The 24730-nt window shown below is 39.8% G+C and overlaps 1 long non-coding RNA gene across 2 annotated transcripts in view; it reads left to right on the top strand.

The window, feature by feature from the left end:
- Positions 1-24730, top strand: part of LOC131279147 (uncharacterized) — a 108503-nt gene that overhangs the window by 17409 nt on the left and 66364 nt on the right. The window contains exon 4 of one of the 2 annotated variants that reach the window (XR_011649544.1): positions 5531-9526. The exons of the other annotated variant lie outside the window; for it this stretch is intronic. This is a non-coding gene — a long non-coding RNA (uncharacterized lncRNA). Of the gene's footprint in view, positions 1-5530; positions 9527-24730 lie in introns of those variants that run through there. 2 annotated transcript variants of the gene reach the window in all.

Below are 24730 nucleotides of genomic sequence, written 5' to 3'. Positions count from 1 at the left end.
TCTCCAGGCTCTGTCCCAACTAGCATTCCTAGAAGCAAATTGAGTTTGGTCAATTAAATGTGCTCACTTGAGATCTGGAAAGCAGTACAGTGGAGGCATCTTCCTGCTCCTTTTTGACTGTTGTCATTGGCAAGCTAGGGAATAGAAACGTGAGGTTTTCAGCCCCAGCCTTCTCTGGCTTTCTGGGTGTCTAAAAGCAGTGTGACCATAGAAGAGGTGGCATTGGATTGGGAAAAGTGGACATAATGGACAAAGGGTATGGGGAAAGGCAGGAAGAGATGAGAGGTGGAGGCGTCTTCGGGACATGGAGCTGCCCTGGATGGTGCTTCAGAGGTAATCACCGGACATTGTAAATCCTCACAGGGCCTACATGATGAAATAGAGGAGAGTATGGGCCATGATGTGAACCAATGTATATGAGGTGCAGAGGTGCCCAAAGATGTACTTACCAAATCCAATGGATGTGTCATGATGATGGGAACGAGTGTTGTTGGGGGGGCGGAGAGGGGGGGTGGGGGGGTGGGGTTGAATGGGACCTCACATATATATTTTTAATGTAATATTATTACAAAGTCAATAAAAAATAAAAAAATTAAAAAAAAAAAAATTAAAAAAATAAAAGCAGTGTGAGATGGGAGTGTGTCTCCTTAACTACAGCTTCCTGTTACCAGGAACACAGTCTCAGCAGTGCATTCTTGAAATCACTAACCAAAGTGGTGGTAGCACGTATGGTTTATCAGTTCTTAAGTGCTCTCAGTTATTTCTAGAAACTCATCTTCAAGTCCATACCCTCAGACCTTCCAATGATTTTGTAAACATCTTATTCCCTTTTTGTAAATATCCTATTCCCTGCATTAAGTCCTTTTCATCATTAAAATATCTAGAGTAATTTCTGTTTCCTCAATCCCATTTGCTAGACTAGGGGTTTGCATTTCTTTCCTTCACATTTTGTGTACCACATTTTTTTGTAAGTAGAAATACTTTTTTAGAGAAAGCATCATTCACTTCACCTGGTATTGTTTTTTCCTTTTTCCTTTTTTTAAAAAAATATGTTTTTAAAAAAAGAAACTTAGATTACATAAATGTTACACACAAAATATAGGAGAATGGGCTATGATGTGGACCTTTGACCATGAGGTGCAGCGATGTCCAGAGATGCACTCACCAGATGCAATGGATGTGCCATGATGATGGGGGAGAGTGTTGTTGTGGGGGGAGTGGTGGGGTGGGGGCAGTGGGGGTGAATGGGGACCTCATATTTTTTTAATGTAATATATTTTTTAAATGAATAATAAAAAAAAATACATAAAGCAAAAAAAATATATATATATATATAGGAGAGTCCCATATACCCTACTGCCTAGCCCTCCCACATTTCCCACATTAACAATATCCTTCATTAGTGTGGTACATTTGCCACAATTAATGAACACATTTTGAAGCATTGTCACTAAGTGATGCTTATAGTTTACACTGTAGTTTACACTCTCTCCCGCACATTTTTGCAAGTTATTACAAGTTACACAATGGCCTATATCTGTCATTGCAATGTTATTTGGGGTAATTACCAAGTCTTGAAAATGCCCCCAAATTACACCTATTTTTCCCTTTCCCTCCCCTCAGAACCTCCAGTGGTCACTGCCTGCACATCCATGAGAAAAGTTCTTCTATTGCTAGAATCACAACAAGTCTACAGTAGAACAACTATAAGTCTACTCTAGTCCATCATCCATTCCCCATTCCTGAAGATTCCATGATAGTGATGCCCACTTCAGCTCTAATTGAGAGGGGGCTTAGATCCCATGGGGAAAATGATTGGGACTTTCTTGCTTACAGTTGTGGACTCTCTCTGTCCATTAAGGTGGTGGTTTTCAGTCATCATCTACTTGTTAGTTGTCCTAGGTGAGTCCAATGAACTGGAGAGTAGGTGCTGCAAGTCTGTTGAGATTCAGGGTGTAACTGGCACATGGACAGCCCGAAGAGTTAAGTCTCTTAGACATAGCAACTGTCAACTCCAGTACTAACTTCAGGTTCAAATAGAGTGGCAGCAGAGCCACGTGTAGGGAAAACACAATTGAGTCCAATCTATCACACTGGGGAGCATAAATTCCAAAGTAGGATCCACTGGCAGGGTGCCAAACTCCTGAGCTATCTGCCCTGCCTATAGTGTCTGGATGTCTCCAGTGCCCTCAGGAGCCCCACTATGTGAGGTAATATTTACTTTGGCAGTCAAGGAGTTCCTGCTGAGATGTGCATAAGTGTAAGCTCTGAAATGACCTCCCAACTCACTTTGAAGTCTCAGCCATATAAACTCATTTGTCTTTACCCTTTCCCCCTTTTGGTCAAGATCTTTTTCCAGTTGCATTGCTAGTTGGCTCTTGGTACCAGTTCCTCAGTGCCAAGGAGGCTTATCCCCAGGAGTCATGTCCCACACTAGGGGGAATGGTAATGCATTTATATGCTGAGTTTTGCTTTAGAGAAAGGCCACATTTGAGCAACAAGGAGCTCTCAGGAGGTAACGTTTAGGCACCTATAATATTTTGCTAAGTTTCAATTTCAAAAAAAAAGGTTCATAAGTATAGTCATCATTATCAAGGACCCATAAATTGTACATCCTCCTCTAGTAGTCATTTCCCCTGTACTCAGGAGATTCTGTGTTTTTCTTTTTCCTGAGTTATTCACACTTATAGAAATGCTGACTAGTTATCCCATCCCTATATAACTAAGGGGCATTGGCATCCCCCGATGACAGTCATTCAAACTACAAATATAATGCTGGGAATGTAATAATCTGAGATGACAGAGCAGATTTCAGAATCCCAAACCAGTAAGGTGAACCCCAGTCCTGATGTTCTTATGGAATATTAAGAACAGAGAGAAGAGAAAAAAATAATTTCTCAAGCATTGTCCAGGAGAGGTAGAGTGTTGATAGTTGATATGAATCTTCCCAAGAACTTGGCAGATTTGACCTTTTAATCAATAATGACTCACTGTGCCTCATTGGTGACTTATTCCTTAAAAATAGCCAACTCCCTCGCAACAGCACTGAAGTCCTTTTTGGAAGGAGGCAGGGAATAAACCAACCTTCCTATACTAACTTAGTTTGCCTGTTGACAAGAGGTGATACTGACCATCTGTTACCTGTGCTGGTGTGGTTGGCAGTTCTTTATCTTCCTGGACACTAATAAACTAGCAATCTAGTCTCTTTTTTTCAGCCTTTCATATGAGTTTGGTTATAATGACTCAGTTCAACCAGAGCTGGTTTTCCATAAGAGAAGTGAGAAAAAATTGTGAACCAATAGAGTATATTTAAAGTCCAAACTCTGAAGTAGAGGTGAGAAGCCCATAAACTCTGAGTCCCTTTCCTACTCCAAAGCCTGCCATGCAGGCCAAATAAATGGAAAAACATATAATCATTGGTCCATTCTTCATTATCTGCATGTGGCTTATTCATAATTATTTGCTTTTATTCATTTGAGAGACTAGTTGGAAACAATGGCCATATGGCACGTTTCTGGCCAATAAGATGAAGGGAGAAGTCTGCCGCGGAGACTACTAGGATATTTCCCTTTACTGATAAAAAGTGAAAGACAACTGAGGAAAATCCCTGTTTGCCACTACCTCTCCCATCCCTATCATCAGGGGTCATGATGCCTAGAACAGCAAGAACCAGTTGAAGTTGACTAATGTTTAGATGGGGCTGCACCGGTGATTGGACTGCATTCAAAAACTGTATTCAACGACGATCCAAATAAAAAGTATGAAGGTAGTCTGTCCCTGGGAGCATGGTTGACACACATCTCAAATTAGCCACTCTGCAGAGTGACCTGAACCCTGAGGAGGGGCAGACAGACAGCTTTGGAGGTAGCAATTTCTTCAATTTGTATTCGGATCACCTTCATCCTATGACTCTTTCCATAGATCCCAAATGTGTTCAGAACATGAGATATTCAGGTTCAGGTCAATTCCCACCACCAGTAAACTGAGAACACCTTCTAGAAAGGCTCTCATTTATTAGTGATGGTTAAAGCCTTCCTTCTGTGTTAGTTCCCATTGGCTTGAAGCTGTGACATAGGTGAGTAGTAGGCTATAAGCAGCCTTCAGTGGTCCAACTACTTTGCCCAGTAGATTTCTGTAGTAATCACAAAGAAAGCCTGACCTCAGAGTCCACACAGAGGACATTGGTGTCTCTCCACACTCGTCCTAAACTTTCCAGTCACTTGAGATTCTGTGAAAATATAAAAAGAAAATCCTATTCCAAAAAACCTACAGAGATAAACCAACATAGATAGAATATAATATAGATAGATACACAGAATCTTTTGCCCTGTTTCCAAGTGCAACTGGAACGCAAAGAAAAGAAAAGTCCAGGATGGATAGAGTGATTAATGAGGCTTCATGGAAAATGTGAGAACTGATTTAGGTCTTGAAGAATGTGTCAAATTTAGATTATCAGATGGAGAAGGGAAAATTTCAAATTGAGTGGCAGTCAAGTGGCAGAGACTGGTAGTTCACCTAGATTCCATTTCTTTTTTTCATAGGCCTACAGCTGGATTACTTTCCTCAGATTCTCTTGCAGTTAGGTGTTAGCCATAACAGTTAGCCATTGACTGAGTTCTAGCCAGTGGAATATGTGTATTTCCTAGTCGAAGCTTGAAGAAACAAGTGTACCCCTTCCATTTTCTCTGTTCCTTTCCACTGGATAGATGCAACACCAGCATGACTCTAGAGGATGGGAGGGTCACAAGACGAAAGGTTTCTGGGTAACATGATTGCCAGTGGGAGAAGAAATGCTTGTCAAACAGAATGTCTTCCTTGGACCCTTCTGTGAGCAAAAAATAAACTTCTATCATGTTCGAGCTATTATGTAGATATTTCTACTGTGACACAGAATAGACATTTCTGAAAAACTACATGTTCAGCAAAGTTGTCCATTAAAAATAATGTTTATAGGAAAATTAGGGTTATAGTGAGACAACTAAAAACTCATGCAAATTTGTAACTAATGCAGTAATAAATCAGTAATTGGTACCTTGAGAGTAACTTGGACAGTCCAAGCAGGAAGCTCAGTATGGTTAGAGGTTGCCTCAAGGGCTATTAAAAATGCTATTAAAAATAAGTGAGTGGAATTATAGAGATGGAGAACAGATTGTTGGTTGCTAGGGATGAGGGATGGGAGTAGAGGGGTGTGGGTGAGGCTTTAAAGGGAGCCATGTGGTGATGAAACAGTTCTGTAGTTCGTTGTGGTAGTGCTTATACTGATCTACATATGTGATAAAAATTGTGTAAAACTATATACACATGCACACACAAGAGTGCATGTAAACTGGTAAAATTTGAATAAGCTTTGTGGATTGAACCAATGTCAGTTTCCTGGTGCTGAGCGATGCAAGATGTTGCCATTGGGAAAACTGCATGCAGGGTATAAAAGACCTACCTGTACATTGTTTGCAATTACCTATAAATTTATCATTATTTCAAACAAAAATGTTAAACAAAATTGCCATCTGTGATCATAGAAACATTGCAGGTAGAAGTGGAGCCCTGAGCAGTGGAGCCAAGGAGAAAGTACAGCCAACCTGAAGATTTCCCTGGAGGAAGGGAGCCCCAAGGTGTTGACAGTTATTTTTCATTTTCTTAAAATAAAGCTGAAAGAGATCTTGCCTGTGTATTAGCCAAACTGAGGGCTTTTCCCTTCCCATTGAAGGTTATAATTCTACTCCCACTATTCAAGCTCCTCTTCTTTCAAGATATGCTAATGTAAATTTAAAAATTTGATTTGTTTTCTGTCTTTGTTCAGGATTTACACAGCCATCTAGAAAGGTATACTTGATTGCGAGTCAGCCTATTTCCAAATATGTCATAATGTATTTAAAGAACAAAGATTTTTCGGGAAGATTTGGATCATAATAATAGATCTGCCTTTTGTGGAGATGTTCAGGTATTGTGGGAAACTGGCATACCTGTTCCCTATTTGTTGCACTTGCCCCCAATTATTGGAAATGTTGCCGTGCTGATGAGGAACAGCTGCTTTGGAGTTCCTAATAAATATGATGTGAAAACTAGGGTCAGGGCTCTCAGTTCCAGAAGCTGCAAGCTCCCTGGTTCCTCTCTCATATTTCTCTTTGTTCATTATTTCTGTAAAATTCTGTGTTGCCTTCCCTTCGAGCCAACCTATTGTGAGCTGACTGCAGCAAGTGGTGCCCAATGTGGGGCACGAAGCAAACAGGTAAGCCAGTTTCCCACAGCATTCAGTTGCTTATCTGAGACTAGCTCCTGCAAATTGTTGATGTCTGTGTTGGTTAAGTTCATGTGTTAACTTGGCCAGGTCATGGTGTTAACGCGACACTTGGGTCAGGCAAGCACTGGCCTGATTGTTACTGAGGATATTTTGTGGATTTAAGTCATCAGTAAGTGAATTGTGTCGATCTATGTCTGACTACATCTACAATCAACAGAGGAAATTGCCTTCAACAGTGAGAGAAGTCTCATCCAATCAGTTGAAGGTCTTAAAAGGAGGAGTGATGCTTTCAGAAGGAGGAATTTCCATCTCTACTTCAGCCAGCCAGCTTCTCCTAGGAAATTCACCAAAAACCTTTGGCATTCCCAGCTTGCAATGTGCTGTATGAAATTTGGGCTTGCCTATCCCCACAACTGTGTTTAAATCAATCCAATCCAATTCCTATAACAAATCTCATAATATTTACATTACATATATATATTTATATGTATATGTATGTATCTCCTGTCAGTTCTCTTTCCCTGAAGAACCCTAAAACAAGGTCTCTGTATATAAAGAAACATACATGGCTCAACCAAAACATGGTAACCACAGAAGCCCTCAACTCAGAGGCCCTATCCATCAGGGCACAGGAATCAACAGGGACATTTTTTTTAAATGCAGATTACCTGAATGCCTATCTGATTCAGTTGGGGAAGGAGGCAAAGGAATCGCAATGTAACAAGTAACTCGGGGGTGCTGATGCCACCAGTCTGCATGGCATTTTGAAAAACACAGCTTTAAATCCTTACCAAGGCAGGAGGCTAGCCCACGGCTTTTACGTATTTAGCTGATTTCCTGCTGAAATAGTGCAGTTTGGCTGAACAGTGAGCTGTGGAAGAGATGAGTAGAGGCGATGCTTCAAAGACATGCTGAGCAAACTGAAAAGCAAGTTAAAGCACCATGACATTGCTTCCAAAAGCTGGGGATTGACAGCAGCTGACAGTCGTGCTGTCATCAGTGTCACCTTTGAATACAAAGAACATTGGGTATTTTGACTTATTTCAGCAGGGATAAAATGTTAGGGAGGAAAATATTCCCCTGACTAGCTCCCTCCTCTGAAGCATCAGTGTAGAATAATAATGCTTTATATTCATGCATCAGCTTTCTAATCAGCAACTTATTTGAAGCCATCACAAGAGAGGTATTTTAAATCTTCTGCCCTTAGGCAAATGATATATTTCCTGAAATTCCTGGAATGTTGAAAATGTACTTTTGAAAAATTACATTCCAAGGTCTTTATAGCTTAGAAACATTTCCTTTTCAGGATGTTAGAAGATGTCCAGTGGAAATAAAAGAAAAGTGAACACGAAGCTGGTTTCCTTGATTAAGATATCAAGGAAAACGCTATGCCAGGTGGCACTATGTTGCATTTGAAATTTTAAAAAATACGAGACCTTTGTTTGGCCAAATACTGGCCCAAACAGTGGATGAAGAACACCTTTCTTATATTCTTGGAAACATTGAGGTCTGCCTGGACCATTTTTAGAATTTGGGTTTGGAATATTCTTGGCTTCTTAAAGGCCAGGACCGTTGTTCATTATTTTCATATATTCAACATTTAGCATATTACCTAGTGTATAAAAGATATTCAGTAACGTTGAAAGAATGAAAGCTCTCCAGGCCCCTTCCTTCCTTAGGCCTTGAAATTCATAATACCTAATAATTTCATAATACCTATTGTTAGATCCGAAGAGCTAACCCAGCTAGATGAAGTGGTTGAGCTTCTGTAGGCTAAATAGAGCAGCAAAGAGTAAGAACCAAGTATTCAAAAGAAGCTGAAGGTCTTCAACAAATAAGGTCAAGATCCAAGGCAAGCCTCTCTAATTAGGTACTTGGATGAAATAAAGTTTAAGTTTAATGATAAGAATACCAATAACTAGTATAACAAGCCCTTTATTCGAATTATCCCATCTCACAACATACCTATGAAATAGGAATTATTATCTGTTACCGTTGTATCCCCAGCCACAAGCACATACATAGTGGGTGCCTAAATAGTGGTGCTTCCATACATAAAGGAATGTGTGAATGATTCCCACCTTTACAGATGAAGAAACAGACTCAGAGAGGGTAAGCACCGTGCCTCAGGTGTTACAGCCAGTTATTTGCAGAGCTACAATTTAACCTAGGTCTGCCTTGGGCAGGAGCCCACATCGTTAGCATTCTCCACACCACCTCAGCCCCTCAGTTCTTCTCTGAGATAATGAGGCATTAATTAGTATTCTGGTGCCCATTTACCAGGTCACTTGTACCTCCTCTATAAGGCTAACACACCCAGAATGTCATGACTTCTAGGACACATTTAATTCTCAGAAATGATAGCCTCAGGCTACACACACAACAACAGCTACATTTTCAAGAGCAAATCATCACTAACATATTTCACTTCACAGTAAATAGTTTCTAGAGAACTCCCAGAGACTGGGTCTCTTTGATGGAATCAGGCCAGTTTGTTAATCTCCATGAACTCCTTTTTTCCCCATGTCTGAAGAAAATATAACTAACATTAATCAATGCCCCCAGAGATGTGGTGGAGAATGATAAAAGTGCTTCCTCTGACCACCTGAACTTATTTCTACCCATGGTTCAGAGGCAAGATGCCAATCTAAATGGGCTAATAAATGTTTACGTCTCAAAGACCTAGTTAGTTCCAGTGAGGAGCAGGCCTGAACCCATGGGCAAAAAGACACCCAGTGTTGCCACAGCCATACATGCAGAGATCCTTGTTGCTTTGGTTCACCCGTCATAAAGCTCATTTCGGGTAAGATCACAGACTCCCTCCTTTCCTTAGTAGACTCCAGAGCTTCTTTGTCCGGTTAGAACTGCGTGGATAGAGTGGAACTTTATCTACAATTCATTTACCGAAATTACGCTGCTCTCTGTTAAATGGATAATCAGGAATTTCTGAAGTATCACAAATGAATTCTCTTGTAATTACTCTCTAGCACAGGGGTTTGCAAACCATGGCAAGTGGTCCAAATCTGGCCTCACGGCCTGTTTTTATAAATAAAATTTTCTTGGAACACAGTCATGCCCATTCATTTGCATATTGTCTATGGCTGCTTTTATGCTACAACAACAGAGTTCAGTAGGTGTGACAGAGATGGTTTGGGCTGGAAAGTCTAAATCCTCTTAATTTGCAAGGGCTAGGGTTTATGAAAGAGAAAGTCTTTTTAGGCCTTGGAAAACTGAGTCTGGAGGATTCAGATAATAATTTATTACCATAAAACATAAAATAAGAAAGAATGCATGAAGATATAAGGCCAGTTTTCCAGCTGGAAAAGAGATGAAAGTAAAATCAGTGGATGGGACAAGGGAGGGAAGAGAAGATAATGCAACTAGTATTTAGTGGTTGGATCCTTAAAGGGGGTTTAGTACTCTACCCCTGTCCTTGGGATCAAGCCTTTAATGATGACGACAACCTCTAAACAGGATAAACTCAAAAAGTAACATGTCCAGACACATAGTAATCCAACTGCCCAGTACTATGGAAAAGGAGATGGTTCGGAAAGCTGCAAAGGAAAAGCAATGAGTTATCCCCATCAGATCAAGACCTAAATATTTAAAGTACTGAAAAAAACAAGTGCCAACCAAGACTTTTATATCTGATGGAATTTCTTTCAAAATAAGGGAGAGATTAAGACATTCCCAGATATATAAAAGTTGAGGGCGTTCATCACCACTAGATCTGCCCTACAGCAAAGTCTTCAGACTAAAAAGAAAGGACACTAGACAGCGGATGGAAGTGGCATAAAGAAATAAAGAATTCTGGTAAAGGTAATAATATAGGTAATAATAAATGCCATTTCCTTGTATTTTTTGGTAGGTAACTCCACTTTTTACTTCTTACAGGTTCTAAAATGCAAATGCATAAAAAGTAATGATAAAGCTATGGTTTTGGACATACAATGTATAAATATATAATTTGTAACAAATACAAAAAATGTGGAAGATGGAAGGGTATAGGAAAAGTATATTTGTATGTTATTGAAGTTAAATTGGTAGCAAATCAAGTGGATTGTTATAAATTTAGGATGTTAAATGTTAGCCCCATGGTAACTGTAAAAAAAAAAATATGAAAAATATAGACAGAAAGAAATGAGAAGGGATAGAAAGTGGTACGATATAATAAATCAAATAAATATGAAAGTAGGCATTAACAGAATTGAGGGTCAAAAAAATATATAAGACTTACATAGACAAATAGCAAAATGGTCTAAGAAAGTCCTCCATTATCAGTAGTTACTTTACATGTAATGGATTAAAACTCTCCAGTCAAAAGGCAGAGATTGGCAAAAATGGATTTAAAAGCATGATCTAACTGTAGGCTGTTTACAGGAGACTCATTTTAACTTAAAAAATCCAAGTGGTTGGAGAATAGATATAGCTCAAGTAGTTGAGTGCCTACTTCCCATGTACAAGATCCCAGGTTCAATCCCTGGTACCTCCTAAAAACAGAACAAAAAAAACAAATGATAAAACCAACTCTCATTGGGAAGCAGATATAGCTCAGTGGTTGGGGGCCTGCTTCCCATGTATGAGGTCCTGGGTCAAACTCCCAGTACCTCCTAAAAAAAAGAGTGGTTAAAAGAAAATAAAATAGGCTTTAAATACAAAACTCTTAAGAGGGACAAAGATTAATATGCATGGCTAGAGAGTCAAGTCAACAAGAAAACATGACAGTTAAAGCCCCCAAATATATGAAGCAAATATTGAAAGATTTGAAGGGAGAAATAGATCTACATTAATGGTGGGAGACTTCAATACACTACTTTCAATAATGGATAGAACATCTAGACAGAAGATAAGGAAATACAAGACTTGAATAATACTCTAAGCCCATTAGATCTAATACCAGCAGAATACGTATAACAATTACCCAATACCAGCAGAATATATATACTTTTCCAGTGTAGATGTGATTATTCTCCAGAAGAGACCATGTGTTGGGTCACAAAGTAAGTCTCAATAAGTTTAAAAATATTCAAATCATACACTGTATCTTCTCCAACCACAATGGAATGAAGGTAGGAATTAATAGGAAGAGAAATGAAAAGTTCACAAATAGGTAGAAATTAAAAATGTACTCTTAACCAATAGATCAATGAAGAAAAAACAAGAGGAATTAGAAAATATCTTGGGATGAATAAAAATTAAAACGATATACCAAAACTTATGGAATAGAGCAAAAGCAGTGATGAGAGGGAAATGTACAGCTCTCAGTGCTTATGTTAAAAAAGAAGAAAAATATCAAGTCAGACATCTGACCTCACAACTGGAGAATCTAGAAAAGGTAAAGCAAACTAAATCCAAAGTGAGAAAAAGAAAGGAAATAACAGAGATTAGAGCAGAAATAAATAAATAGAGTATAAAATAACAACAGAGAGGAGAGGCACAGCCAAAAATTGTTCTTTGAAATTATCAGTAAAATCAACAAACTTTTAGCTGGACCAAGGGTTCTTAACAAGGGTCACGTGAGCTTGAATTAAAATTCAAAAAACCCCAAAACATTCTTGTGGGGAAATGTTGGTGCAGGTATGAAATATTTATTAAATAACATAGAGGATAGTGTGGATTTAGTGAGCAGTCCATGGTTTTTCACCTGACTGGCAAAGGGGTCTGTGGAACAAAAAGAAATTAAGAACCCTTGAGCTATACTGACAAAGAAAAGAAAAAAGAGGATGCAGTTAAAATCAGAAATGAAAGGGGGGAATTACCACCAACCCCAGAGAAATAAAAGAATTATAGGCGTTTGCTGGAAACAACACAGATGAAATAAGTAAATTCCTAGGAACACACAAACTACCTACACTGACTTAAGAAGAAATACAAGATCTCAACAGACCAATAACTAGTAAAGAGATTGATTCAGCAATCAAAAAATCTCCCAACAAAGAAACTGATGACTTTTACCAAACATTCTGTATTAGTCAGTCAAAATGGGTGTTGATACAAAGTACCAGAAATCTGTTGACTTTTATAAAGGATATTTATTTGGCATAAAAGCTTACAATTACAAGGCCCTAAAGAATTCAACTCAAGGCTGCTTTCTCACCAAAGTAAGTTGCCATGTGTTGAAACAAGATTGTGGGGGGCGATCTCTGCCTCTTCTCTCCTTCCTTCTTCACCTTAAGGCTGCATGGACCCAGCTTCTTCCAATCTCAGCTGTAGGCTGGCATAGGATTGTCTCACAGGGCTTCCTATATCAGCCTGACAAAGGGCTCCTTTCCTTCCAGGCCTTATCAGCTACTCAGATGCTCTGTTCTCTTCAGCTGCAAACTATCAGGTGAATGGCTCATCTCTCCCCGGGCTTTAGCTGATTGAGCACTCTCTCCTCTGGCATCTATGGCTCTCTCTCTCTCTTACTGTATATTTTCTTCTGTGTGTCTTCTTGAGTGAGTGTCCATTTATCAACCCACCAAGGGGGCAGGGACTTATTCTGAGTCACACCTTACTGACGTGGTTGAAGCAAATTGATTTAATGAAGTAAACTTTAAAACTTTGAAGTTAATACAACCAAAGGGTATCACACCCAGAGGAACAGACCACTTTACAAACATGATCCTTCTCTTTTTGGCGGTTCATAAACACTCTCAAACTGCCACACATTCCATGAAGAATTAACACCAATTCTACTCAAACTTTTCCAAAAAATTTAAGAGGAGAGGACACTCCTTAACTTATTCTGTGAGGCCAACATCATCCCCAAACTAAAACCAGAAAAAATATATCACAAGAAAAGAAAACTACAGACCAAAATCCCTTATGAATAAAGATGCAAAAATCATCAACAAAATACTAGCAAACAAAATCCAAAACAGGGGAATAGGTGTAGTGCTGTGGCTGAGTACCCACCTCTCATGTACAAGGCCGCGGGTTCAATCCCTGCTACCTCCTAAAAAAAAAAATCCAAACACATATTAAAAGAATTATACACCATGATCAACTGGGATTTACCCCAGAGAAACAAGGATTGTACAATATAGAATATCAATGTTATAAACAACATTATTAGAAAAGAAAAAAAAACACAATCATTTCGATTGATACAGAAAAGGTACTTGACAAAATTCAGCATCCTTTCTTGATTTAAAAAAAAAAATTAGAGGGGAAATGGACTTGACCCAGTGGTTAGGGCGTCCGTCTACCACATGGGAGTCCGCGGTTCAAACCCTGGACCTCCTTGACCCGTGTGGAGCTGGCCCATGCGCAGGGCTGATGCGCGCCAGGAGTGTCGTGCCACGCAGGGGTGTCCCCCGAGTAGGGGAGCCCCAAGTGCGAGGAGTGCGCCCGTGAGGAGAGCCGCCCAGCACGACAGAAAGTGCAGCCTGCCCAGGGATGGCGCCGCCCACACTTCCCATGCTGCTGACAACAGAAGCGGACAAGGAAACAAGACGCAGCAAATAGACACCGAGAACAGACAACTGGGGGATGGGGGGAATTAAATAAATAAATAAATCTTAAAAAAAAAAAAACTTAGAACACTAAGAATATAAGGAAACTTCCTCAACATGATAAATAGCACATATAAATAACTTATGGCTAACGTCATACTTAGTGGTGAAAGACTGAAAACTTTCCTTCTAAGATCTGGAGCAAAACAAGAATGCTCAATTTCACCAGTATTATTCAGCATTGTACTGGAAGTTCTAGCCAAGACAATTTAAGCAGGAAAAAAAAAGCCATCCAAATAGAAAAGAAAGAAGTAAAACTTGCCCTATTTTCAGATGACACGATCCTGTATATGGAAAATCCTGAAAAATCCACAAGAAAACTACTGGAGTTAATAAATGAATTCAGCAAAGTGTCAGTGTACACGATCAACACAAAAATCAGTAGCATTTCTAAACACTAGTAATGAACAATCTGAAGGAGATATCAAGGGGGAAAATCCTTTTACAATAGCTACTAAAAGAATCAAATATCTAGGAATAAATCTAACTAAAGATAAAGGACTTGTACACAGAAAACTAAAAAACATTGCTAAAAGAAACTAAAGAAGACATAAATTAATGGAAGGACTTTACATGCTCATGGAGTAGAAGACTAAATAGTGTTAAGATGTCAACTCTACCCAAAGCAGTTTACAGATTCAATACAATCCCAATCAAAATTCCAACAACTTTCTTTGCAGAAATGGAAAAGCCAACTATTAAATTTATATGGTATGGTAAGTGGCCCCAAATAGCCAACACCATCCTGAAAAAGAACAAAGTTGAAGGACTCACACATCCCAATTTTGAAACAAAGCCACAGTAATCAAAACAGCATGGTTCAGAGGGAGGAGGGGCAAGATGGCAGCAGAGTAAGGCATTCCAAGAGTCAGCTTGTCTCACAGGGCAGTTAGTAATCACCCAGAGCTATCTAACGCACCTGGTTGGGGAGCTCATGTAGCTCAGCGGCTGAGTGCCGGCTTCCCATATACAAGTTCCCAAGTTCAATCCCTGGTGCCAGGACCTCCAAAAGAAAAAAAGGAAGTAGCAAAGTTGTATAAAAGTTTCTTTAAAAAAAAAAAAAAAAAAGCACCTGGTTGGGGGCTTCAGGAGACCAGAAAAGCATTCTGCAACATCCTTGAAATTGAAAGAATGGAAGGAGGAGACTGCCCATCTGCAGAGAAGATTCATGAGGAGAACATACCACACTGTTGGAGGCCAGTGCACATACTCCACTGGTGGCATGAGCCACCCCAGGAGATATTCAGTGGCTGGAATTGGAAGCTCCATTTCCAAAAGTGGGAGAAGAAGAGATAGTTGGGCACCAATTGCAGCTACTTATTAGTAAATTCAGCTGACTAAAGTATAATCCTAAGTACAACTAAGGTTTGAACATGTCTAATCAGAAAGAGGCCAGTAACTGCTATTTTGACTCCACCTCCAACATGAGAGGAGGCAGGGTTGATTGAAAATCACTCTGATGGTAAGAATCAGCTTTTTTCCACCCAGATTGGAGCGGCCTTAGCCTAGACTTCAGCCCCACTCTGGCATGGAGGAAGCGGACAGGACCTGCGTCAGCCTCTCCAGGTATCTGCAGGTGCATTTGGCCAGCACGGACTGAATAGTCAGACACCTGGGGCCCATCCCCACACCCTAATAGGATAGAAGAGGAGCTGTGTTTCCTCAGCCTTTCTGGGCAACTGCAGGTGCTTTCAGCCCATGCAAACTGGTCTCTTGAGTGCCTTCAGTTCCACCTCTACCACTCCAACCCCATAGGATAGGAGGAGACTGGGATTTCTTCAGCTCTTTGGGAAACTGTAGGTGCTTTCAGCCCATACAGAACAGATACTTGGGTACCTGTAGCTCCATTCCTGTCCCCAAGTAAGACAGAAGGGGAGCTGTGTTTCCTTAGATTTTCTGGGCAACAGCAGGCACTTTTGGCCTGCATGACCTGGACTGGTGGGTACTGTGGATCCACTCCCAATCCCCCCAATAGGATAGGAGGAGGCTGGTGTTTCCTCAGTCCCTCTGGGCAACAGCAGGTACTTTTAGCCTACAGGGACTGAACTGTTGGGTACTTGTGGATCCACCCCCACCCCCCAATCAGATTGGAGAGGCCTGGTGTTTCCTCAGCCTCCCGGGCAATAGCAGGCATATTCAGCCTACATAAACTGAATTGGCTGGCAGCAGTGGTTCCATTCCCACCCCCTAAAGGGCAGAAGAGACAGTGCTCCCTCAGCTCTTGGGGCAACTGAAGTCACATTCAGCCCACATGAATTAGATTGGTGGGCAGTCCAGACAGTTCATCCCCACCCATGGAAGGGAGGGCTTGGCCAGTGCTACAAAAGTCTACCTGGGCAGCTGCAGTCATTTTGGACCTCCATGGCATAGATTGCTGCCCATATCTGCAGGTCCATCTCCACCCCAGGCAGGGGAGGAAGAGGACTGAAACTTCATCAGTCTCTCCAGGCAACTACAGATGGTCTAGACCTGCAGGACTTGGATTATTACACACTGCTGAGACTCTGTCCTCACCCTGGCAAAAAAGAAAGGCAGGAAAAGTTTAATCAGTCCTTGGGGCAATGCAGGAAGCTTGAACCTCCACAGCATACAGCACCAATTACATCCTTGGCACCTTATACACAACCAGCAAAGGAGAAAGGGCAGGAAAGCCCTAAACTAAAGAGAGAAACTGAACCCAGAGTAAACACATCTAATAAGCCAGATGCTAAGACACCAGCAAAAAATTACAATCCATACCAAAAAATAGGAAGATATGGCCCAGTTAAAGGAAAAAGATAAACCTCCAGATGATATAAAGGATTTGAGACAGCTAATCATAGATGTTCAAATAAATCTCCCTAATAAATTCAATGAGATGGCTAAGGGGATTAAGGATATTAAGAAGACACTTTGGGAAGCAGATGTGGCTCAGTGCTTGGGCTCCTGTCTACCATATGGGAAGTCCCAGGTTTGATTCCTGGGGCCTTCTAGTGAAGGCACACTGCAGAGAACTGATAGCCTGCATCACGGAGAGCTGAGCTGGCACAGCAAGATGATGCAACAAAAGGAGGTGCAAAGGAGAGACAGAGATGCAGCAGACCAGGGATAGGAGCTGGCTCAAGCAATTAAGTGCCTCTCTCCCACACAGCAGTCGCAGGATCAGTTCCTGGTGCCTCCTAAAGAGAAAGATGAGAAGAAAAGACAAGCAGACATGGAAAGTACACACAGTGAATGGACACAGAGAGCAGATAGTGAACACAAACAATAGCGGGGTGGTTTCCAGGAAAAAAAAAAGAAGACACTGGGCAAATTGAAAACATACATAGAAAAATAGCACATCTATGTGAGTGAAAGACACAATAAATGAAATTAAGAAAACACTGAATGGGAAACAGATGTAGCTCAAGCAACTGAGTGCCCACCTCCCACATGGGAGGTCCTGGGTTTGGTTCCTGGTACCTCCTAAAGAAGACAAGCAAAAACAGGCAAAAACAACAATTAGACATTGAGCAAAAACAGTGAGCATACAATGAGAAAAAAAAAAACAAGCAAGCAATGAGCAAAATCAACCAGCAGACAATGAGCAAAAACAACAAGCAAGACAATGAACAGATAACAAGCAAAAACACATGAGCAGGGAGCAGATATAGCTCAAGCAATTGAGCACCCACCTTTCACATGGGAGGTCCCAGGTTTGGTTCCCGGTGACTCCTAAAGAAAAACAAACGATGTGTAGACTACAAGCAAAAAACAACAAGTGGACAGTGATCAAAAACAATGAGCAGGCAGTGAACACAATGAGCAAAGCAGGCAAGGGTGCCACCTTGACGGGGGGGGGGGGGCGGAATACACTGGAGTCATATTACAGCCGACTTGAGGAGGTAGAAGAAAGGATCAGTGAACTTGAAGACATGGTCTTCAGAGGCAAACGTATGAAAGAACAGATGAAGAAAAGAATGGAAAAAATTGAATGGGGTCTCAGGGAACTAAATGACAGCAAGAGACATGCAAACACATATGTCATGGGGGTCCCAGAAGGAGAAGAAAAGGGAAAAGGGACAGAAGGAATATTTGAAGAAATAATAGAAAAATTCCCAACCTTCTTGAAGGACAATGTACTCCCATCCAAATAAATCTGAATAGACCATCTCTGAGACACATGCTAATCATAATGACACATGCCAAAGACAAAGAGAGAATTACAAGAGCAGCAAGAGAAAAGCAATGTATAACATATAAGAGATACCAATAAGACTAAGTGCCAATTTCTCATCAGAAACCATGGAGGCAATAGGCAATAGCATTATTTAAGATATTGCAAGAGAAAAACTGCCAGCCAAGAATATTATATCCGGCAAGATTGTCTTCCAAAAATGAGGGTGAGTTTAGAATATTCACAGATAGATAGAAACTGAGAGAATTTATAACAAAGAGACCAGCCTTGCAGGAAATGCTAAAGGGAATGAAACAGCCTGAAAAGAAAAGACAGGAGAGAGAGGCTTGGATGAGAGTCTAGAAATGAAGATTATATCAGTAAAAGTAACTAAATATGTCAAAAGAATGGTGAAAATAAAATATGATAGATAAAACCTGAAGGTTAAAATGGGTGAAATAAGACCAGCCCTTACAGTAATAACATTGAATGTTAATAGATAAACTCCCTAATAAAAATGCATAGAATGGCAGAGTGGATAAGAAAATATGAGCCATCTATATGCTACCTACAAGAGACTCACCTTAGACCCAAGGATGTTAATAGATTGAAAGTGAAAGACTGGAAAAAGATATTCCAAGCATGGAATAACTGAAAATAAAAGCTAGAGTAGCTATACTTAGATCAAACAAAGTAGACTTTAAAAGCAAAATTGTTATTAGAGACAAGAAATGATGTTATATAGTAATAAAAGGAGCATTCACCAGGAAGGAATAACAATCATAAATTTATGTGCATCTAACCAGGATGCCCCAAGATACATGAAGCAAACACTGGCAAAACTGAAGGGAGAAATAGATATCTCTACAGTAATAGTTGGAGACCTCAATACACCACTCTCAACATTGGATAGAGCATCTAGGCAGCTTGAATAAGCTGCTTAGTCCATAATAAATGGACTAAACCTAATAGACATATACAGAACATTGTACCCCCAAAACAGTAGGATATACATTCTTTTCAAGTGCTCATGGATCTTTCTCTAGAATAGACCATACGTTGGGTCACAAAGCAGATCACAATAAACTCAACAAGATCAAAATTATACAAAACACTTTCTTTGATCATAATGGAATAAAGTTGGAAATCAACAAGGGGCAGGAAAAGGGAAAATTCGCAAATATGCAGAGATTAAACAACACACTCAAATACTCAATGGGTCGAAAAAGAAATTTCGAAAGAAATAAGTAAATATCTCAGGACAAATGACAATAAGAACACAACATATCAGAACCTATGGGATGCTATGAAGGCAATGCTGAGAGGGAAATTTATAACCCTTAATGCTTAAATTAAAATAGAAACTTGGGAAGCAGATTTGGCTCAATGGATAGAGTGTCCATCTACCACATGGGAAGCCCAGGGTTCAAACCCAGGGCCTCCTGACCCGTGTGATGAGCTGGCCCACACCCAGTGCTGATGCATGCAAGGAGTGCTGTGCCACACAGGGGTGTCCCCGGGTAGGGCAGCCCTACACAAAAGGAGTGCACCCCATAAGGAGAGCCATCCAGAGTGAAAAATGTGCATCCTGCCCAGGGTGGCACCACACACATGGAGAGCTGATGCAGAAAGATGACACAACAAAAATGAGACACGGATTCCAGGTGCCGCTGACACAAGTGGACACAGAACACACAGCGAATGGACACAGAGAACAGACAACTCAGGATGTGGAGGGGGGGAAAGGGAGAAAAATAAATAAAAAATAAATCTTAAAAAAAAAAAGACAATAAAGGAAAACAATTATTTTAAAAAAAGATACCATATGCTAGGCCATAAAACATGCCTCAACAAATTCAAAGGACTTAAATTATGAACAGTGTATTTAAATTTAAAAAAAGGAACTATACAGCTGAAGGAACTAGAAAAACAACAGCAAACTATTCCCAAAGCAAGGAGAAGGGATGAAATAACAAAGATCAGAGCAGAAATAAATGAAATTGAGAACAACAAAACAAAAAAATAGAATTAACAAAACCAAAATTTTGTTCTTTGAGAAGAGTAACAAAATCGATAAACCCTTAGCTAGACTGACAAAGAAAAGAAAGAGAGAAGATGCAAACAAATGAAATAAAAAATGATAATGGGGACATACTATTGACCCCACAAAAATAAAAAAGAGATCATAAGAGGATACTATGAACAACTGTATGCCAAAAAACTAGACAATGTAAATGAAATGGAAAAATTCCTAGGAATGTATGAACAACCTACATTGACCCTAGAAAACAGAAGACCTAAAAAAAACCCACAAGAGATGGAAACTGTCATCAAACAACTCCCAAAAATGAAAAGCCCAGGACCAGATTGTTTCACAGATGAGTTCTACCAAGCATTCGAAGAAGATCCCAATCTTACTCAAGCTCTTCCAAAAAATTGAACAGGAAGGAATGCTACCAAACTCATTCTATGAAGCCATTATCACTGTAATACCAGAGCCAGATAAGGATATTACAAAAAAAGAAAATTACAGACCCATTTCTCTAATGAATACAGACACAAAAACCCTCAACAAAATACTTGCTAACTGAATCCAAGAACACATTAAAAGAATTACTCATCATGACCAAGTAGGTTTTATACCAGGCATGCTAGGGTGATTCAACACAAGAAAATCAATCAGTGTAGTATACCACATTAATAAATCAAAGAAGAAAAATCACATGATCCTTTCAATTGACACAGAAAAGGAATTTGACAAAATACAGCATCCTTTCTTGATAAAAATACTACAAAAGATAGGAATTGAAGGAAACGTTCTCATCATGATAAAGGCCATATATGAAAAATCCACAGCTAACATTGTACTCAAGTGAAAGATTGGAAGATTTCCTGCTGAGATCAGGAACAAGATATGGATGCTCACTGTCACCACTGTTGTTCAATATAGTGACAGAGGTTCTAACTAGAGCAATCAGGCAAGAAAAAGAAATAAAAGGCGTTCAAATCAAAAAGGAAGAGGTAAAACTTTTACTCTTGCAGATGATATGATCTTATATCTAGAAAGTCTCAAAAAATCTATAACAAAGCCATTAGAGCTAATAAACGATTTCAGAAAAGTGTCAGGATACAAGATAAATATGCAAAAATCTGTGGTGTTTCTATAAACTAGTAATGTGCAATCTCAGGAGGAATTCCAGAAAAAATCCCATTTACAATAGCAACTAAAAGAATCAAATATTTAGGAATGAACTTAATCAAGGAATTAAAGCACTTATGTTCAGAAAACTATGAAGCATTGTTAAAAGAAATTTTAAAAAGTCCTAAATAATTAGAAGAACACTCCATGCTCAGGGATTAGAAGGCTAAATATCATTAAGATGTACACTCTACCCAAATTGATATACAGATTCAATGCAATCCCAATAAAAATTCCACCAGCATCTTTTAAACAAATGGAAAACACAATTATCAATTTTACTTGGAAAGGTAAGGGGTCCTGAATAGCCAGAAACACCTTAGAAAGGAAAAGCAAAGTTGGAGAACTTTCACTTCCCAACTTTATATCTTATTACTTAGCTACAGTGATAAAAACAGCATGGTACTGGCATAAAGATAGACACATAGACCAATGGAACCAAATTGGTAGTTCAGAAATAAACCCTCACATCTATGGTCAAGTGATTTTTGACAAGCCTGTCAAACCCACCCAGCTGGGACAAAACAGTCTATTCAATAAATGATGCTGGAAGAACTGGATATCCATAGCCAGAAGAAAGAGGACCCCTTTCTCACACCTTATACAAAAATTCACTCAAAATGTATCTAAAACCTAAACATAAATGCAATAATTATAAAGACCCTAGGGAAACGGACTTTGGCCCAGTGGTTAGGGCGTCCGTCTACCACATGGGAGGTCCGCGGTTCAAACCCCGGGCCTCCTTGACCCGTGTGGGGCTGGCCATGCACAGTGCTGATGCGCGCAAGGAGCCCCACGCGCAAGGAGTGCACCCATAAGGAGAGCCGCCCAGCGCGAAGGGGCAGCAGCCTGCCAAGGAATGGCAACGCCCACACTTCCCGTGCCGCTGACGACAACAGAAGCGGACAAAGAAACAAGACGCAGCAAAAAGACACAGAAAACAGACAACCGGGGGAGAGGAGGGGAATTAAATAAATAAAAATAAATCTTTAAAAAATATATATATATATATAAAGACCCTAGAAGAAAATGTAGGAAAACATCTTTAAGACCTGGAGGTTCATGGTAGATTCTTAAACGTTACACTGAAAGCACGAACCACAAAAGAAAACATTAATAAATGGGACCTCCTCAAACTTAAAGACTTTTGTGATTCAAAGGACTGTCAAGAAGGTGAAAAGGTAGCCGACTCAGTGGGAGGAAATATTTGGGAACTACATATCCCATAAGGGTTTGGTTTCCATTCTGTATAAAGAGATCGTACAACTCAACAATAAAAGAGCAAGCAATCCAATTTTAGAATGGGCAAAAGATTTAAATAGACATATCTCCAAAGAGGAGATACAAATGGCCAAAAGCATGTGAAAAAGTGTTCCATACCACTAGCTATTAGTAAAATGCAAATCAAAACAACAATGAGATATCATCTCACACTGCACAGAATGGCCATTACTAAAAAACTGAAAACTGTAAGTGCTGGAGAGGATATGGAGAAATCGGAACACTCCTTCACTCTTGGTGGAATTGTAAAATGGTGGAAGACAGTTTGATGGTTCCTGAGGAAGCTAAATATAGGACTGCCATATGATCCAGAAGTGCCTCTACTGGGAATATATGCAGAAGAACTGACAAGTGTGACACGAACATTTACACACTGGTGTTCATAGTGGCATTTTTCACAGTTGCCAAAAGATAGAAACCCAGTGTCCATCAGTCATGAATGGATAAACAAAATGTGTATATACATATGATGGAATACTATACTGCAGTAAGAAGAAATGAAATTGGAACACATATGATAACATGGATGAATCTTGAAGACATTATGCTAAGTGAGATAAGCCAGGCAAAAAAGGGCAAATATTGCATGGTCTCATGAAAATGAATAAATACAAAGAATAAACACATGGAGTTAAAACCTAGAGTGTAGGTTATTAGAAGTTAGGAGGACTGAGAAGAACTACTGATGCTTAATGTACATAGAAGTTCTCATTAGCTTTACTGTAAAAGTGTGGAAATGTATCAAGTTGGCAGTAACACATTATATTGAGTAGCAACTGGTTTACAAATAGGAATATGGCTGGAAAGGTAGTCTAGGGATGTAAATGTCAATTGAAAGAAAGTTAGAGAATAAACTAGGGACTGAATAACACAGTTAACCCAGAAATGGGTGAGAATTGTGATTGATGGTACAGATGCAAGTGTCCTGTGAGCTAGAGCAGATGTACGTCACTATTGCATGGTGGTGGGAATGTGGAGAAGCATAAGGGAAAATACAACTGGTGAGACCTATGGACTGTAACTGACAGCACTACTGTAATATTCATGCATCTATGCAAAAGATGTACTATGTTGATAATGGGGGAATATGGAAAAAGTGTGCCAAATATATACTAGGACCATGGTTGGTGGTAATAGTCTGATGATATTATCTCGTAATCTGTTACAAATGTTCTACTATGGTGTTGTGTGTTGGTGAAGGGGTGTTGTAAGGAAATTCTACACATGTGCATGATTGTTTTGTAAATTCACAAATATATAAAAAAAATATTTAAAAAATAATAATGGGGGAAATGGATGTGACTCAAACAATTGGGCTCCCATCTACCATACAGGAGGTACAAGTTTTGTTTCCCAGGGCCTCCTGGTGAAGCCAAGCTGGCCTGAGTAGAGAGTTGACCCACACAGAGTGCTGGCCCGTGTGGAATGCTGGCCCACGTAGAGTGCTGACATCCGTGGCATGCTGGCTGGTGCACGAGTGCTGGCCCATGCAGTAGTACTGGCCCACAAAGAAAGCTGGCACAGCAAGATGACATGACAAAAGGAGACACAGAGGAGAGACAATAAGAGACACAGCAGACCAGGGAGCTGAGATGATGCAAGAAATTGAGCACTTCTCTTCCACTCTGGAAGGTCCCAGGATTGGTTCCTGGTGCTACGTAAAAAGAAGACAAGCAGACGCAGAAAATGGACACAGCAAGCAAACAGTGAGCACAAAACAATGGGCGGGGGGGAGGGGACGAGACATAAACAAATAAATAAATCTTTAAATAATAATAATAATAGGATGGATTGGGGGGAAAATACACCAAATGTAAGATATGGACTATAGTTAGTAATATTTTGACGATATTCTTTCGTAATTTCTAACAAATGTCTCCCAACTATGCAAAGTGTTGGTGGTGGGTTGATGTATGGGACCCCTGTATGATGTTATACATATTTGTTTTGCAAGTTCACAACTTTTAACTATACACATATTGTTTATGTACGTTCATGTATGATTGATATACTTCAATAAAATTTAAAAAGAAAACACAGCATGGTACTGACACAAGCACAGACAAATGGACCACTAGAATTGGATTGAAAGTTCAGAAATAAAGTCTAACTTTTATGGCTAACTGATTTTTGACAAGAGTGCCAAGTCTGAATGATTGGGAAAGAACAGTCTCTTCAACAAATGGTACTGGGAAAACTGGATATCCATTGCAAGAGAATGAAGGTAGACCCTCATCTCACACTATATACAAAAATCATCTCAAAGAGGATCAAAGACTTAAATATAAGAACCCAAACTATAAAGCTCTTGGAAGAAAACATAGGGAAGCATCTTCAGGACCTTATGTTAGGCGATGGTTTCTTAGATGTCATACTCA

This window comes from Dasypus novemcinctus, chromosome 1, assembly GCF_030445035.2.
Source record: "Dasypus novemcinctus isolate mDasNov1 chromosome 1, mDasNov1.1.hap2, whole genome shotgun sequence".
In the NCBI taxonomy this organism is placed as follows: Eukaryota; Metazoa; Chordata; class Mammalia; order Cingulata; family Dasypodidae; genus Dasypus; species Dasypus novemcinctus.
This window is presented reverse-complemented; position numbering and strand designations above follow the sequence as displayed.